The sequence below is a fragment of the Camelus dromedarius genome, chromosome 9 (assembly GCF_036321535.1).
Source record: "Camelus dromedarius isolate mCamDro1 chromosome 9, mCamDro1.pat, whole genome shotgun sequence".
NCBI lineage: Eukaryota > Metazoa > Chordata > Mammalia > Artiodactyla > Camelidae > Camelus > Camelus dromedarius.
Window position 1 is genome coordinate 67,493,696 of NC_087444.1, and position 17,253 is coordinate 67,510,948.

The 17,253-nt window shown below is 46.4% G+C and overlaps 1 protein-coding gene across 6 annotated transcripts in view; it reads left to right on the plus strand.

The window, feature by feature from the left end:
* The window catches only part of SIPA1L3 (signal induced proliferation associated 1 like 3), a 214,493-nt gene that overhangs the window by 2,628 nt on the left and 194,612 nt on the right, over positions 1 to 17,253 (plus strand). The window contains exon 1 of one of the 6 annotated variants that reach the window (XM_064489291.1): positions 10,661 to 11,039. The exons of the other annotated variants lie outside the window; for them this stretch is intronic. The gene's annotated coding sequence lies outside the window, so the exon portion shown is untranslated. Of the gene's footprint in view, positions 1 to 10,660; positions 11,040 to 17,253 lie in introns of those variants that run through there. 6 annotated transcript variants of the gene reach the window in all.

The window sequence follows — 17,253 nt, forward strand, 5'->3', positions numbered from 1 at the left end:
TTGGTCTCCTGTCTCATGGGCCCTGGAAGTCCCCCTTGGCCACTGAACTTTTCCAACAAGGTTTGAATTGCTTCTTTCAAGTCTCCAAGAATTAATGTATGTGAAACATTAGTAAGGGACAGATAAGACAATATGGACTTGGCCAGATTGCACTGACCACAAGTATGGAATAAAGGCCTGGCTTTCAGGAGACCCATTTCTACAGTTTCAGCCTGATGAGGCTCCCTAAGTCGCTAATTTTTTCTCTGAAAAGCTACATGGTGTCCACGGGTTAGAATATCCTCTGTAGGCAGGGCCATCCTGAGCATTTTGGGAGGTGCCACACTCCTGGGAGGAGGCTGGGCAGGGAATTCATTAGCTCTCCATTTAGGGTGAGTCTGTTGTCAGAGCGGATCTATCATTGTAATTTCATTTGATAATGGGAACCCATGGTTTCAAATTTGTAATGGCCACTAAATTTACCGAAGGATTTTTTTTTTTTAATCTGAGGAAATATGACTTAAAAAAAATCTTGGTCTTAGTTGTTAGTGACAACAGCACATGGCTTTTTTTTTTTTTTTTAGCAGTCTGTATGGAATGGTCAGAGTTAAACGTGAGCCTGTTTTTCAGACATTGCAGTTGTTAGGCGGTAAATCAAAAATGGAGTTTAGCATGTGCAGTGATTGGCGCCTTTTTTTCCCTGTAAAATGTATTTTGCTGATGTATTTCAAACTTCGGTTTAAAAAAATGACACAGGTTATAGTGACAGCTTAACCTTGTTATGTGTTTAACTTGCAAACTCTAAATTAAATGTAGGTATGTTTTAGTAAAAGAATTGAACAGTCATTTCCTTTAAAGTGTTTCCTTTTAGCTGTTAGAATGAGAGGCTATTGGACCAGTTTGTGCGTTGTGCTTTCTTTAAGACTGACACTCCTTCTGTTTCTTAGGACTGCTCTGGTCATGGCCTTAATTTGTGTATATGGGAATGGGTTGAATTTACCTTTTAAAAAGTTATGCAAAGGAATTAAAAGAAAACAAGTTTCTTCTGTATAGCACAGGGAACTATATTCAATATCTTGTAATAACTTATAATGAAAAAGAACATGAAAATGAATATATGTATGTATATGCATGACTGGGACACTGTGCTGTACACCAGAAATTGATCCATTGTAACTGCCTGTACTTCAATTTAAAAAAATCCTTATTCCACCTAAAAAAAGAAGTTATGCAGAGAAATACATGCTCATTGTAACACGTCAGACAATATGGAGATATGTAAGGAAAATAATGGGTGCCACCTTTCACTCCAAAATCCCGTCCCCCAAGAAGACAGCTGTTTATTCAGACAGTGAGTATTTACTGAGTATCCAGTGGCAGGTTTTGGAGATGTCTGAGAAAACAAAATAGATATGTTCTCTGCCCTTGGATTTTAGGGGAGATGCTCTCACTTACCTTTTTCTGTGCTTATATGGATGCATATATGCATATATCGACTGCTTTCTTCCTTCTTCCTCACCACTCCCCAAAAAGGGAGGAGTAGGGATCAAGCCACACATATTTGTAACTTGAATTTTTCAATTAATGCTACAGCATATCCCTTCAAGTCATTATGTACAGATCTGACTCAGTCTTTTTAACAGCTAGACCCACATGCTGCAGTGTGGAGAGACCATGCTTTATTCCACCATTTCCCTGTTGCTGGACATTGCAGTTTGTTTCTGGGATTTCTTTTACATTCGTGACGCACAGCCAGTAAGCATTCTGGTACATAGGCAGTCTAGCATAGGGGCCAAAAGCATGAACTCTGGCTAGTGAATGAGCCAGACAAGATCCTTGTTCTCGTAGGGTTTACATTCTAGCTGAGGGGATATGCAATAAACAAGGTACTTTCAGATGGTTTTCAGCATCTTGGAGGAAATAACAGGGTGAGGGGATGGGGAGTGGCCGATGGGGCAGCCTGGCGGTGGGGAATGGGTGGTTACTTTGTCTTGGATGGTCGGGGAAGGCCTCCCAGGCCTCGCTGAAGGGGAGTCACATGAGCTGAGACCTGAATGAGCAAGAGGCACCAGCTGTGCCAAAAGTAGGGAAGAACATTCCAGGAAGAGGGAACAGCAAGTACAAAGGCCCAGATGTAGGAATGAGTGTGATACAAAAACAGTATTATTGTGGCTGGAGAAGGATGAATTCCCATTTTTCAAGTTCACGCTATTCTAATTTTTGCAAAATAATAATAATGGTAACTGACATTTTCTAGTACTTGACTCTGTACTAGGTGCTTTTCTAAGCATTTCACACTTTTGCTCAATTAATCCTCACAAGAGTCCAGTGAAGTAGAGACATTTATGGAACTCACTTCACAGATGAGGACGCTGACTCCAGACTCCAGGCTCTTCGCCCATATGCCAAACTCCTTCTCTTCCCAGGCCCTCTTTACTAGGCGGAGGCCAGTTTAAGAAGTGGATGCAGCATTTCCTTTCCATGTTGTTTGACATGCAAAGCATTGCAGGCTATATTTAGTACCTCCTTCATGTGGCCGCAGGAGTGGTCTGGGGATGTGGCATCATGTCTGCTGAGAATAAGACACGATGGGGTCACTTTCTGTTAGGATATTTAGTTAATTGTTTCAAAACATGACCACGGGGCTGCCACACCAGACACGAGTTAGCCACAAATGAGACGTGGTGTGGAAGGAACATGAACAAGATAAATGTCCCATTTGGGTGAGCTTTGCAAGAGGACTTGGGACTTGGCCAGCTGGGGAAAGAGTGTTTCTAAGCACCAGGCCAGCACTGAGGACTGTTAAAGTATTAAAATGCAGTCCAGCAATTAAAGTGGTGATGCATGGCCCTGCAGGGGCCCCAGGACCCTGTTCCAGCCACCATGACTGTGCCCATTTTGATTTGGTGTAGCCTGAGCCTTAAGGGTTGCTCAATATTTTGAAAGAAGAGCAGGCCTGGTTAGATGTGAGGGTGGTAGTGGGTGCTTTTCAGACCAGGAACAGTATAGAGAGCATCTTTCACCCAGCCATCTAGGAAATATTTTTTTTCTACCCAGCCTAGGTGGCAGGCACCATGCTAGACACTAACTGTATGAAGTCAAATAAGGAAGAAGACTATGCTTTTCAAGGGTCTGCACCAGTAGTGTCCATTAAAAATATAATGCGAGCCACTAATGTGGGCCATATATGTAATTTAAGATTTTATAGGGGTCACATTTTAAAGAGTAAAAAGAAACAGAGAAAATTGATTTTAATAATATATTTTGTTTGGTCCAAAATATTACCATTTCAACATGTACTCAGTGTAAAAATTATTGAGATTTTTACATTCTTTTTTTTCACATTAAGTCCTCAAAATACTGTGTGTATTTTATACCTTCAGCATGTCTCCATTTGCACTGGCCACATTTCAGGTGCTCAGTAGCCACATGGATTGGACAGTGTGGGCCTAGGGTTTGAGACTCACGTGTAGAGCAAGGTCCACAGTGATAGATCAAAGATGCCGCCCCTGCTGTATCTTAGTGAGTAAGGGTGGATGAGGGATGGAAAGCGTGGTTATCATAGGCAGGGGTAGCTAAACTCACAGCTCTCATACATCACAGGCACCTTCTGGGCCTGGCACTGTGCTTAGTGCTTGGCGTGTGTGACCTGTGTTCCGAGGTGGCAGGGACTCTGATCATCCTCGCTCTGCAGATAAAGGAGCTGAGGTCTGGCAATGAGAGGCCACTTGCTTATGGTTAGGAAGTGATGGAGGCAGAATATGAACTCAGGCCCAGAGCCCATACTCTTAAATCTCTGTTACATGTGCTGTGTTCATGTTTGAGGGGGAATGGGGTCCAAGCTTTGAGCAGTAAAAACCACAGGAGGGATTCATCACACAAAATGGAGTTCCAGAGTTTGTTAGCTTCGCTCCTCAAGTTATGTTGTGCTGAGTACTGGGGTGCTGGCTTAGACCTCAGTGACCCGCTGATCCCCTCCAGTTTGAACTCCACTTTGGTGGAAACAGGTCTTTACCTTCCAGGAAAGAGAAGGGTCTTCAGGACCTGAGAAAGGCGGGCAGAGTGAGTGAAGGAAACAAGAAAAGGGCCCATACTATTGAAAGCCCATTCTAAGCAGCTTCTTTGGGTGTGAAGCCTCTTTCTCTTTCATCTCCTAGCTCTGTCCCACTTGGCTGGGCCTTCTGTGGGAGCCATATGGCATCTTCCTTTGACCTTAGGAAAAGCAGAGTTTACCCAGTGTGTGACACTTGCCCTTGCTCTGATCCAGAGGCATTACTGGGTGGGGGCAATAGCAGAGAGGGGACTCTTTCATGGGAGTCATTGTTCTAGACCTTTAGTTGCTCTCTTGGTTCAGGGTTCCCCATCTCAGGTGGAGGGAGTGTCTGGGCTTCCTCCCCAAACAAGGCAGGTGCTGGAGATTCTGAGTCTGTTCATGTTCCCAGGTGGTGCCCTAGTGCCAGCCCCTGTTTCCAGGTGGTGATTGGTGAGGGGTTTAACCTCTTCATCACTCTTATCTCCTGCTGCTGGACAGTGCCTGGCATGTAAAAGATGCTCAATATGCATCTGTTGGCCAAATTCATGATAGTAGCTAACGCTCATTGAGCTCTTACTGTGTACAAAGCACCACTCTGAGTACTCTTCATGTGATATCTCTTTTAATCCTCGTATCTACTCCATAGCATAGGTACTGTTTTTATTCCCATTTTTCATGTAAAGAAACTCAGGTCCCGAGAATTGCAAATCACAAAATTGGTGAGTGTCAAAGTCAGGATTCAAACCCAAGCCAAGCCCAGGCTCTTAAATGCTCATTCCGTAGTCTCTCTGGATGACAGATGGCACAGTGGGGTGGGCTTGCAGGGCCATACTAACTAGTTACAGCCTCTCCGCTCCACATATAGGTCTCCTGTTTCAGGGTAGCCCTGCATCAGGTCCCAGGTCCCTGTGGGCCTGAAGACTTGACCATTGCTCTGGGTGTGGGGTTTTTCTGTGATTCTGGAACCTGCACTTCCCCTTTATTTAAAATAAAAACGAACTGGATATTTGACATTATTAAGGAATTCTTGTTTTTAGATGTTTTAGGTGTGATAAGTTTTTAGGTGTGATAATGATACTGTGGTTCTGTTCAAGAAAAAGTCCTTATTTTTAAGACTTATATTCTGAAATACCTGGGAACTGTTAAAGATGTCTGGGATTTGCTTTAAAATAACACGGCTGCCAGGGAGTGGAGGGGGCCAAGTGTCTGGGTTGAGTAAAGAGCTGAGGTAACATTGGCCACCAGGTGGTTCTGTGGAAGCTGGCTGGTGGGGGGTTATTATACTCTTTTCACCTCTGTGTGTTTGAAACGTCTCACCATGAAAAGTTAGAAGCAAGTACAACCAATTTCACTGAGCGTTTGTGTTTCAAGCTTGTGTGTGTGGAGGAATTCCCTGCCTCTGCATACTCCACTTATAAAAAGTCAGTTTTTTTTTTTTCTTTTCATTATACGAGTCAATACTTGGCTCAAGGCTTTGGAAACCCCTTTGGTAAAACAGCATCCAGCCACAGTGAAGACACCGGCGAGGCTCCAGCAGCCACGTGCTTCCCCCCGCTGCTCTGAGTACTGAACACAATGGCACTGGTTCCCTTAGTCAGTTTGCAGAGGCCCCTCTTCCCTGAGATCTGATTCCCTCCAGCATCTGATGGTGGGGCCCCTCCCACATTTTTTCCCAAGACATGTTCGAGCAGGAGGCCTCAGATCCTCCCCCCATCCTCCCCTCGGGAGAGACGTACACAGATCCTTCCTCTCATGTGTCTTTGTTAGGGCCCCACATGGAACCAGAATCCAGCATTTGATTTGCCTCCAGCACTGCAGTGGGAGGCAGGGAACCTGCCCCCTTTCAGTTCTGACTTTTGACAGAGCTGCAAGATGCAGCTTGTGACAGTGCCTCGGACCTGATGATATTTTTCATCACACCAGCAGTCAGAACTCCTTTACAACACCCTCTCCCCGCCCCCGTCCTTCACATCAGATTGTCTTTGTTCTTTTGGGGTCCCTAAGTTAACAGCGAGTCAGCGCGTGGTAGAAATCCTTGTGTGGAAGTGGTAAGAAAAGAGGGCACCCTCATTTGAGGGTTTCTGTGTTTGCCTTTAGGTGGGTAGAGATGGTTGAGGTGCACAGGTGCTCTGGTCTGTTGCTGCTTGAGCCTGGCGCCATTGGTCCATCTGATGATTAGATCTTCCCCACCGCCCCGTTTCTTGACCCACTGCTGTTGGTTTGTGGGGAAGGAGGCAGGGTAATCCTGTGGCCTCTGCAGCTTCCTCAAGCATCTCCCCTAAGCACCTCTTCCATTCTGCCCTTTCTCTTCCTTCACAGGCTCTGAGGTGAGTCCAGCGCAGAGGGAACACTAGGAGTACTGTCACCAGTTTGGGCAGCTTGATTTCTCTCTGTTTCCCAGGGTAGGCCTGCAGGTGTTAGATCTGAGGGAGGCAGACTCCAAACACTGACAATGGATCTGATTTTTAAACTTACTCATTTGACAGGTATTCACCCACCTGAGCACTCTTCTAGGTAGTAGGGGTATAGTGGTGAGCCAGACAGACAAGGCTTCTTCCCTTCTGGGGCTCTTGTTCAAGTGGGTGATTCAGACAGTAAACAGAGAGATAAGAGATAGACTGTGTTAGATGGTAATAAGTACTAAACGGGAGAAATTAAGAAAGGGGATGTGAGATATTAGGGTGGAGGGTGTTGAAATTTTAGACAGGGTGGCCAGGGATGAGTACAGGCCTAACAGCGGTGAGGCAGTACGAGCAGTGGGAGTTTCTGGGCAGAGGGAGCAGCCAGTGCAAAGGTCCTGAGACAGCAGTTGGAGCAGAGTGGAGGAGGAGCTAGGGGAGGGCATGAGGGCAGAGAAGTGTTGGGTTTGCAGATCTCTTGATCTAGTGCAGCTTTGTCTTTTCTCTGACTGAGATGGGACGATGTTGCAGGGTTGATTGAATTACTAAATTCCCTTACATTTTGGGTGATGACCACACATGCATGGAAACAAAGGAACAAAAATAATGCACCCAGTTCTCTTCCCCAGAGGCTACCACCATGCCAGGTGCTTGTTGGGGGCCAGTTACTTGACTCTGCATTATTTGAGTGAGTTTCTTGGCTTATATTAGGTTGAACCGTATGAAATTGCCTTTTTCTGGGTCAAGAATGGTTGAATATTGGCAATTTTATGAGGTGTAGCTTAATAGCACCTTTCCAGAGCCGAAGGAATTTGACTAATCCTTTCTTGCCCCAGGGGTTGGTGGTCAGAGGTCGGACCCCCTTTCTGCGCCCACATTTCTCTTTCACTGACTGGCCCAACAACATTGACTGGTCAGTGACACCAGTGAGTGTAAAACGCCTGCCCCACCCAGAGCCCAGTACCCAGTCTTGCTGTCAAGCCTGACAAGAAGCTGCCTCTTCCTGCCGGGGCCTCACCTGGCAGTGGTGTTAGTCATTTTTTGGCTCTCTGTATCTTGGTGCCACCAGTTTTGAAATCACAGATAGCTCCCAGAGGGAAGGGCACCCCTGCACTCTTGCCAGATGTTTGGCATGACTCACCTGGCGGAGGCGCTTTCTGGGGCTAGGCACAGCCTGTGGGCACTCTGCATCAGTAACTGGCCAGAGTAGCTGGCAGAGTGCCCAGCCTGGAGAGTTCATGGTGGTAGCTGCTGGAGGAGGTCTGAGAAGCGATGGTCTGGACTTGGGAAAAAGGCTTTTGGCCCCTCCTGTGTGTCACAGTCCTGTGCCGACCAGAGCGTCATACATACAGAACCCCAGGGCACTGGGCTGGGTCCCGGGGGTAAGAGGAGTTACGGGTCCAGCTTTAGGGGAGCTCAGTCAGAAAGCTGAGTCCGTTGGTACACCTATGGCTACAAACCACAGCAAACAGGTAATAAAGACAATGTCTGCTATATGCTAGGCACTGTGCTAGGCGCTTCCCACAAAGTGACTCACTTAAGCCTCCCAACAACCTTGTAAGATAAGTACACCCATCATTCCCCTTTTGCAGATGAGGCAACTGAATTTAAATAACTTGTCGAACAGCTAGAAAATGGTGGTGACATGATTTGGATCCGGGGAACCTGACTCCAGAGGCCACACTCTGAACTCTTAATTGTCTTATGCTACTGCAGTGGTTCTCAAACCTGAGCAGGCCCAGAGTCCCCTGCGGGTCTTATTAAAACACATTGCTGGGCCCCATCCAACATTTAATTCAGTAGGTCTGACTGGAGAATTTGCATTTCTGACAAGTCCGCAGGTGATATTGGTGCTCCTGGGCCCGGGAGCTTATTTTGAGATCCACTGATCCACTGGATTAGGAAACTCTACTGAAATTGGCCTGGAATCAGGTGATTTGTGATCTCATATAACAAAGAAGCCCATAGAGAGGCAGCACCAGGGTTGAATAATTAAGCAGTTCCACCATGTCTATAAGGAGCCCAGCCCTCTCCACCATTCTTGGTGTGTCTTCTGTGTCTTCAGGCTCCTCTCGTGGCTACAGGATGACTGTCGCAGCTGTAGTCATCACACCCTGACAAGACTATATCTAGCAGCAGAAAGAGGGCACCTTTTCACTGTGTGTCTCTTAAGAGTGAGGAAACCTTTCCTAGATGCCCCGCCTCTCAGATTCCCCTTGTGTCTCATTGGCTGGCATTGTGACACCTGACCATACCCAGGGCCAATCACAGGTGGGGGCCAATCAGGATTTACTCTCAGGGCTGGGGCTAGAAACATCCTCACCTGAAGCACAGGACTGCTGGGAGGAGTGCGGCTACAGAAATAAAATTGGAAAAGACTGGGGGTGGGGTGGGGGATGGATACTGGGTAGGCAAACAATTGGATCTGCTGCAGAAGGTAGTGCAACAAAGTGGAATCACAGTACCAGTACATTTTTGTGTCATTGTCCTTACCAACTTCATTTTGTAATTACCTGAGTCAGGACTGAGCTTTTTGTTCTCTAATCATTGCCACCTTCAAGAATGTGCGCAGAGTCTCTGTATTGTAGGGGTTCGCGGTCTTTTGATCCGAACATTCAGGGAAACCCTGGCTGGTTGACGGGGCAGCAGTCTGAGGGGCAGTGTGGTCCGTGAGCACGCTCGCTTTGCTCACAAAAACCTGGATCTCACTCCTCTCTCTGCTTCTGACCAATTCCTCTTCAAGGGACTCCTTGAAGAGGCTCAGTTTCCCCCTTTGAGGACTGCCTGCTAGGGCGGTGGTGTGGGTGAAGGGAGAGGATGCAAGTCAGGTGTTCACCCCCATAGCTGGCTCCTGGTAAGTGCTCGGTACTGGGGTCCCTGCTGTTAACATGTTAATTGTGACTTATTAATTGAATAATTATAATTTAATAATCTAGCCCTCTCCTCCTAACAGCCTATGAAGGTGACCATTCATTTTGCAGACTGAAATTTCCCACAGGTGCCTGTTACTACTGCTTGTGGACCCAGCATAAAGCCATTGCCCCGCAGGATTGCTGAGGGACTGAGGGAAACAAGGGCTGTGGAGCCAGACCACCTGCCCCAAGTCCTGGCTCTGTGTTGGGCTCCCGGGTGACCTTGGGCAAGCCACTAGCCTTGCAGTGTCTCAGTTTCCATATATGTAAGGTGGTAATGGTACTGTCTTCCGTTGTTGGGAGAATTCAGTGCATTCAAGCACATAAAGCGTTCAGAGCGCTGCAGTGCCTGGCCCACAGTGTGCACTTAATACACACGCGGTTATCTGCCGTTCTTTCAATATTTTGTGCCGGTTTATTCACAGGGGACTGTAAGCTCCCTGAGGGCAGGGTTTTTGTGCTTTTTGTTTACCACTGTGTCCTTGTGCAGGACTCAGAGTAGATATTTATTTTGTGGATGAAAAGAAGGGCAGTGATAGTTGTTCTTTTTTTTTTCCCTTCAGCTGTCTGGAATTTAAACTCCATGACTATGATTACCCGATGTTTTGAAGCCATAAGCTGAACCTGATTGAATCTGAGGGTGGCATGTGATAACTGCAGCTGATGGTTATTGAGCATTTTTGTGGGTTAGGGCTAAGTGCTTACTATAAAGATCTCACCAACTCCTCACATGCACCCCCATTTTATGGATGAGGAAACTGAGGCCCAGCTGGGGACGGAGGCTGTCTTTCTCTTTGAGAGGAGATCTAGTGCAGTGGTTAAGAACTGGAAACCCAGAATCGCTCAGCGTGGCTTGGCTCTCCGCCCCACCACTTTCCTGCTGCCTGCGACTTCTCTGTTCCTGAACTTTCTCATATGTAAAATAGGAATGCTAATAGTGCTTATTTAGAGAGTGGCTGTACGGGCCAGAGGAGATAATTCACACGAAGTGCTCAGCACAGTACCTTGTGCAGAGTGAGCACGGGGGTTCTGGTGGTGGTTTTTGTCTCGCAAACCCGTTCCGCTGTGCTTTCCAAGCAGGCGGGAGGAGCCCAGAAGCAGCGCTTTAGCCTTAAGCTGCGCTGCCTCCCTGTCTGCATGGGGGGAAAAGAGCCCACCTTTGGGTTGCGTGGTTGCGAATGAAGAGGCCGGGCGCCAGCCCAGAGCAGGGGATGCTTTGGGCACAGATCCAACCCTGGCTCGATCAGCAAACAGGTGTCCCATCCCTGGATCAGAGGTAACCGGCAAGCTGCCTTTGTTACCTTTAAGCTTTCATTTAAGCCCATTCAGGCTCCTCAGACCACGTGTCTGATGAGTAAGGAGTTCTTTTATTTCCCTCCCCGAAAGGGACCGTTGGCAAAACAGCCCTCTCTGGGAACGCGCCTGTTGGTGAAAACCAGCCATCTCTTGGGGAACTCCGGTGGCTGGCGTGTTCTTGTGGCTGTTGAATAAGTCGCTGTTAGAAGCTGGCACGGCAGGTTCCCGTTTCCGCATTCCAGACACCCACAGCGGCTGGGGGAGGCACCGCCCACCTGAGGGCCAGGGCGAGGGCGAGGGCAGCCTGTGGAGCGCAGGCAGGTGGCCTTGGCCTGGAGAAGACCCGGGACCGGAGCTGAGAGCCTGGAGCTCCCCTCACGGTCACCTGCCTGCTCAGTTTGTGCTCCGGACGTCATTCAGGTGAGCAATGTTTAGTTTGGTAGTGACTTGTAGAGCAGAGAAAGTTCATACCAGGTTTCCTCTTTTTGGGAATTAAACTGGTGGCTTTTTTTTTGTTTTCTTTTTTTCCTCTGCTCCCATGAAGTGTTTACCTGTCTGCTCCTAACTGTGAAGAAAGGGTGGGCGGAGTGTTGAGGGAGTGAGAAGGAAACGGGGGCTATTTCTCCCTGGAGTAGCCATCAGAGAATGTTGAGCTCCCTGGGAATGCAAACTTGTGTACCAGTGGGGCATCCCAGCCTCTTTCCAAGGAATCATATACATGTAAAGCGCCCACAGCCTGTGTGTGGAGTGGTGCCCAGTGTCAGCTCTCCCCCCGCCTCCCCAGTTCCCTGTCTGACCTTATCTCTGACCTCTCAACTGCTGCTGGCTGTTCTCCAGCTACACTGGCCTCCTGCTCTTCCTCCCTCAGGGCCTTTGCCCCTGCTCTTCCCTCTGCATGGGACACTTCCCTGCTATCCCCAAAGCTTCTACCCGCTTCGGGTCTCTGCTCAAATGTCACCTTCTCAGTGAGGCCTCCCTCCTTATAAAACAGCACCTGCTCCATCACAGTCTGGCCCTTTGCTTTATTTTTCTCCAAAGTGTGGCCACTTGGCATGTTTATTATACCCTCCTCCCTGACTGTGGGCGCCATGGAAGCACAGGTGCTTCTGTCTGTCCTTGTAGAACTGTCCCCGGCGTGTGGTAGGTGTGGGATAAACTATTTTATGAGTGAATTTACGATGTTGTCTGAGGAAGGGTGGCTGTCCCCATTTGGGTGTGGGGGGAGAACGTCAGCATATCCGCAGATCTGTGGCTGCGGTGGAGGCGGCATGCACACACCCTCGCCATGGTCACTCAGTGGTCCTCGGGCCTGCCTGCAGCGTCCAGCCCTCCAGCCTCCTGCCCCTCAGCCCCACCAGTCTGTGCAGCCCCAGCCCTGGCAGTGGCTCATCCAGGCAGCCTGGCGCACGTGGCCTGGAACAGATGGCCTCAGGCCTAGTGAGTTTAGAGGATGTATGCACGTTAACTCAGGTGGGGAAGGCTTTGTGAAAGACGCCACCTGCACACATGCATCCCTGGGTATATGGAAACCTGCCTTTATTGTCAGGCCCTCTTGGGTGTTCCTGCAGTAGTGGGGGTCAGGGAGTGCCTTGGAAATAGGAATTAACCTGCCAGACAGAGTTTATCAGTCTCCCCTGCTTTAACAGGCAATAATTCTTGTTCTGGGACCGAACAGGTTTTAATTAAACTGTGAGCTTCAAGAGTCTGACTGTGTAATAGCTGACACCTCCTAATCTGTTTTCTGGCTTTGGGTGTCAGCAGTTGAGTCTGTAAAAAATATCCAGAGCAGGGCTTCCCCAGGCTCTGTAAAGCAAGGTCAGTGGCCCTCTCAGATTTCTCCCAACAGCACAAGGCACTGACGGACCGAGGTATGTGTTGCCTTAACACACATCATCACACCTTGGGGCCTGCTGCTATTTCAAGGATGTGCAAGGTGTCAGAGGAGCTGCTCCTCCAACATCCAGCTGTGTCCTTTGAGCTCCAAGTGCGATGATTTTGGAGCTGGGTCAGGGACCCTTTTGGGAGGCCATTGCACATAATGCTCAAGTCCCAGCACTGCCCAAGCTCTCAGCACAGCACTTAGCTTCTCCAGGCCTCAGTTTCCTTGTCTGGAAAAATGGGAGTAATTTACAGCATCTGCATTAAATGAGACGTTAAAGGGAGATCAGGTGACCTAGTCAGCCCTGTGTCTAGTATGTGGAGAGCACTCACTTAATGGGGATGATAATTATTTTTATGAATTGATTTCAAGCCCCCTTAAAATTCTTTCCAGCCCCTCTTCTTGTGGGCTGGACTCTCTTCCCCTCCTCTCTACCCACCCCTACGTCAGCCTCCTCCCACAGTCCTTTACCCCTGGGAACAATCGCATATTGTATGTGTCTTTCCACATGCTTCTCCATTGTTATATCAGCCTATAGGGGGAAATATTTCCCTATAAAGGATATTACCCTCATTTTCCTGCACTTTGCTTTTCTTACATGGCAGTACTGTGTGAAAATGCCTCCAAGTTCTCAGGTAGTGCTTAAATTTGCTCTTTTTAATGGCTACGTAACACATGGAGGTGTGAGTGGACCATAATTTATTTGGCCTGGCCGTCACTGATGTGCATTCCCTTTGTTTCTAGTTGGTTTTTCCCTCCAAATTATTATTTTTATTGATAGCTTTCTTTAATTAGAATGCAGACGTCCAACCTGCTTAGCCACCTTGTTAAGCTCTAAGCCTTTGAGAATGAATAGGAAGTAGCATTAATATAATGATGCCTCTTGCCCAGACAGGAGATGTATTTTCTGAGGGTTCCCACCAGGCCCAGCACAATGTTGAACTGTCTACTTTAAATGCTTTTTAATTATAAAAATGATTAATAGATTCATCACTCTTAATACAGATCAGGTGTGCTTAATGAGTACTTATTGTCAAATAAGAGACAGAAAGTTCGTATTTTTTCATATTAACAATCTTTGTTGGAAATCAGAACATGAGCAAGATCTTACTGGAGTCTGTGATCTTTTTTTAGGTGATACTTTACTTATTTATTTAATGAGGGTATTGGGAATTGAACCCAGGACCTCGTGCATGCTCAGCACATGTTCTGCCACTGAGCTGTTCCCCTACCCTCTAGGTGCTGCTTTAGATAAGGAATATATTTGGCTTCATGAAACTTGGACAGCAGTGTAAACACATGGTGGTTTGTTTCAGTTCTCTGTTGCTATATAACAGGCCACCCCAAAACGTAAAGCCTTAAACTGACAACAGTTTTTTATTTCTCGTGAATCTCTGGTTGACTGAGGCTCATCTGGCTGGCTCTTCTGCTGGTTCTGAGTGGGGTCTCTTACGTGGTTACAGTCAGAGGATGAATGGGGCTGGAATACTCAGGATGGTTTTGCTGACATGGTGCCTTGGAGATGTCTGGACCCCTCTCTCTGTGTAGTCTCAGAACTTCTTCTTCCATGTGGTCTCGCCAGCCAGGAGCTAAACTTATAACAGACATTCCAGGGCTTCCGAAACCTTCTTAAGGCTTAGGTCCAGAACTGGCCCAGCATCAGCCCAGATTCAGTGTTGGAGGGATGATGGAAGACTTGGGTTCTGGGAGGAGTGGCCCGTGGGGGACCATCTTTGCGGACCACCACAGCCTTCATTTTCTTCCATAAGGAAAAGTGCAGAGGTGATCAGGACAAGATAGTGCTGCTGTTTACCACCTCCAGTGCCCCAGCCTCCTGTTTATCTGCATTGCTGCCCATAGCCCCGTAGTGATAAGAAGGCTGTTCGGTCTCCAGCCCCACATCCTTGTTACAGGTAGGAAGAAGCAAAGCTCTAAGGAAAAGAAATAGCACCTCTGTCAGGAAATCAAAACCTTCCCTGAAATCCTCAGCAGACTTCTGCTTCTGTCTCTTTGGCTAGAACTTTGTGACAGGAACCACCCCTTGCCAAAAGGAAGTCTCAGAAGTGCAGTTTTTAAGCTGTGTTATTACCACCCTGGACAAAGCGTCAGTAGAGAAGAAGCAGGGAGAATGGACATGCTGGGTCTGCATCTAGGAGTGGTCTCTTCAGGCAGCCAGAGATGTGGTGGGTAAACTGAGGCAGCATGCATTCATTTACGAGCTGTCTCATGAGTACCTGGAATTGGCGAGGCAATGGGCTGCTCATAAAGGTTACAAGGATCCAAGAGGTGAACACATCTGAGCCTGACCAGATAATCACTCAGCTCATGTCCCTCATGTAGGTGTTTGGAATTAGACTGATGATCATAATAACAGCCAATCTCACTCAGTGTTTAATTTGTGAAGAGGAACTATGAACCACCTCATTTAATCTAATGGCCCTATGAAGTAGGCACTATTGTCATCACCCCCCTTTCAGATGCAGAAACAGAGGCACAGAGAGGTTAAATAACTTGCCATAGGCCCTACGGCTAAGAAGTCATGGAGCCGACTTGCAGTCTCTGGTGGTCAGGCTCCGGAGTCTGGGTCCTGGACCACTGCACTATACTGTTTGTTTACTTTTTATAAGAAACATTTCTTGTTGCAGTGAACCTATAAGTGACAGCAGAACAAAACACGAGACAGAAACCACTTACTACTCTATCCCTCCACCTGCTACTTCCTGCCTCATGGGTCTCACCTGTCAGTAACTTAGTGTATGTCCTTTCTCACCTCTTTCTGAATGCTTTCTGTTTTTAAAAGATGGCCTTTGGGCACACAGAATCAGATTAATCATAACCCTTAGTGCACGATACACTGGTATTTTTGTTCTGTGTGAAAACGTCTATTACAGTGAATAGCCAATAGCCCACTACCTGCCCAAGAACTAGAACATTACTTACCAGTAACTTACATGAAACTGTGTGGTATTTCCCATTCAATCCCCAATCTATTTTCCCAGGACCGACCACAAACTTGAATTTTTTGTTTATCATTCTTCGTCTTAAGAATTATTTTTGAACTTTTACAAATGATATTATAGTATATGTATGTGTATATATGTATATATGTGTGTGTGTGTGTGTGTGTATCTAGTTTTCTGGGACTTGCATTCTTCACTTAATGTTGTGATTGATCCAGACTGTTTGATATAGCTTTAGTTCATTAATTTTTTACTGCTTTGTAATATTCCACTGGCTGAATATACATTTTTGTTTTAGTCATTTCCATGCCAATGGATGTTTCCTTAGTTTCTAGGTTTTTTGTAATTCATGGGCTCCTATGAATGTTGTTACACGTATTTCCTGGTGTATGTGGGCAAGAATTTCTTTGAAGTATGTACTAGGTATGAGATTGGTGGGTGTAGGATGTGAGCATCTTTAACTCTGCCAAATATTGTCAAACTGTTCTCTAAACATTCCCACCAATGATGTATGTATAAGGGTTCCCATTGTTCGGTGTTTGTCACACTTGGTTTTGTAAAGCTTTCTTATTTTTGCCAGACTGATGGATATGAAATGAAATCTCATTGTGGTTCTAATTTATAGTCCCCTGAAGACTACTGAGGCACAGAATCTTGTATGTTTCTTCTTTTGGATATAGCTTTTTCATGCTTCTTGCTTCTTTTCTTTTTCTTACTGATTTGTAGGTGTTCTGTATACTCTGGCTACTCACCCTGAGGCTACAGCCTGTTTAACCTAATGAAAGTTTTATGATTTTCGCATCATCATTGACTTGGTTGTCTTCTCTATTTGCTCTCCACCCAACTCCATGATTCTGCTTTGTGTACTCCCAGCTCACAGTGATTCTCCCTCTTCTTTGAAACAGTTCTCAAATTATGGGCTTTTTATACATTTGTATAGATAGATGACTATACTCATTCCACCCACTCTCCCATAGGTTTGTGATCCCAGGTGTATCTGGATTAGATTCAACTGTGTATAATAGAAAACTGCATATAAAACAAAATGACAGTGGTCTATACAAGGTAGAAACTTATTTCTCTCTCAATGTAAAGGAGCCCAGTGATAAGCAGGCCAGGGTTGCACTCTAATCAGGGACTGCAGTTCTTTCTACCTTTTTGCTCCACCATCCTTCTCCAGTCGCCTCGTGGTTCAAGACGTCTGCTCAAGCTCCAGCCATTATATCCCAGCAAGCAGGAAAGAAGGGTTGAAGATGGGCACCCCTGTCTCTTTAAAAAAAAAAAAACTGAATGGAAGTTGCATGTAATAATTCTGCTTATAGACTCTTGGCCAGAACTTAGTCACAGCACCACGTATAGCTGTAAGGGGGTCTGGAAATGTATTTCACATGGTCTTTGTCTTAGCTAAAACTCAGATTCTATTTACTAAGTTAAAAAGGGAGGATAAATATTGGATTAGGCAGCCAGTGACATTATTAGTTCTGAAGTGTTCCCTAAAAATGGCTCTTAAAGGAGTTGCCAGACAGCAGGATGGTACCTAGATAGTGCCCCTTTTGATTCTTGGATTCATTACCCAAATATTTGTTGACAATCTGTTTTGTAATGGCCATTATTCTGGGGAACCAGTAAAGAATGAAACATATGAAGTCCCCACCCTCATGGAGCTTACATTTATAAAAAGGAAGATAGATCGTAAACAAGCAAAGAGTTTATAGTATACTAGTCAGAAAGAGATAACAGATGTGAAAAAGAAATATTGGAGGATGTGCGGGATAAGAGTAAATAGCGTGTGGTA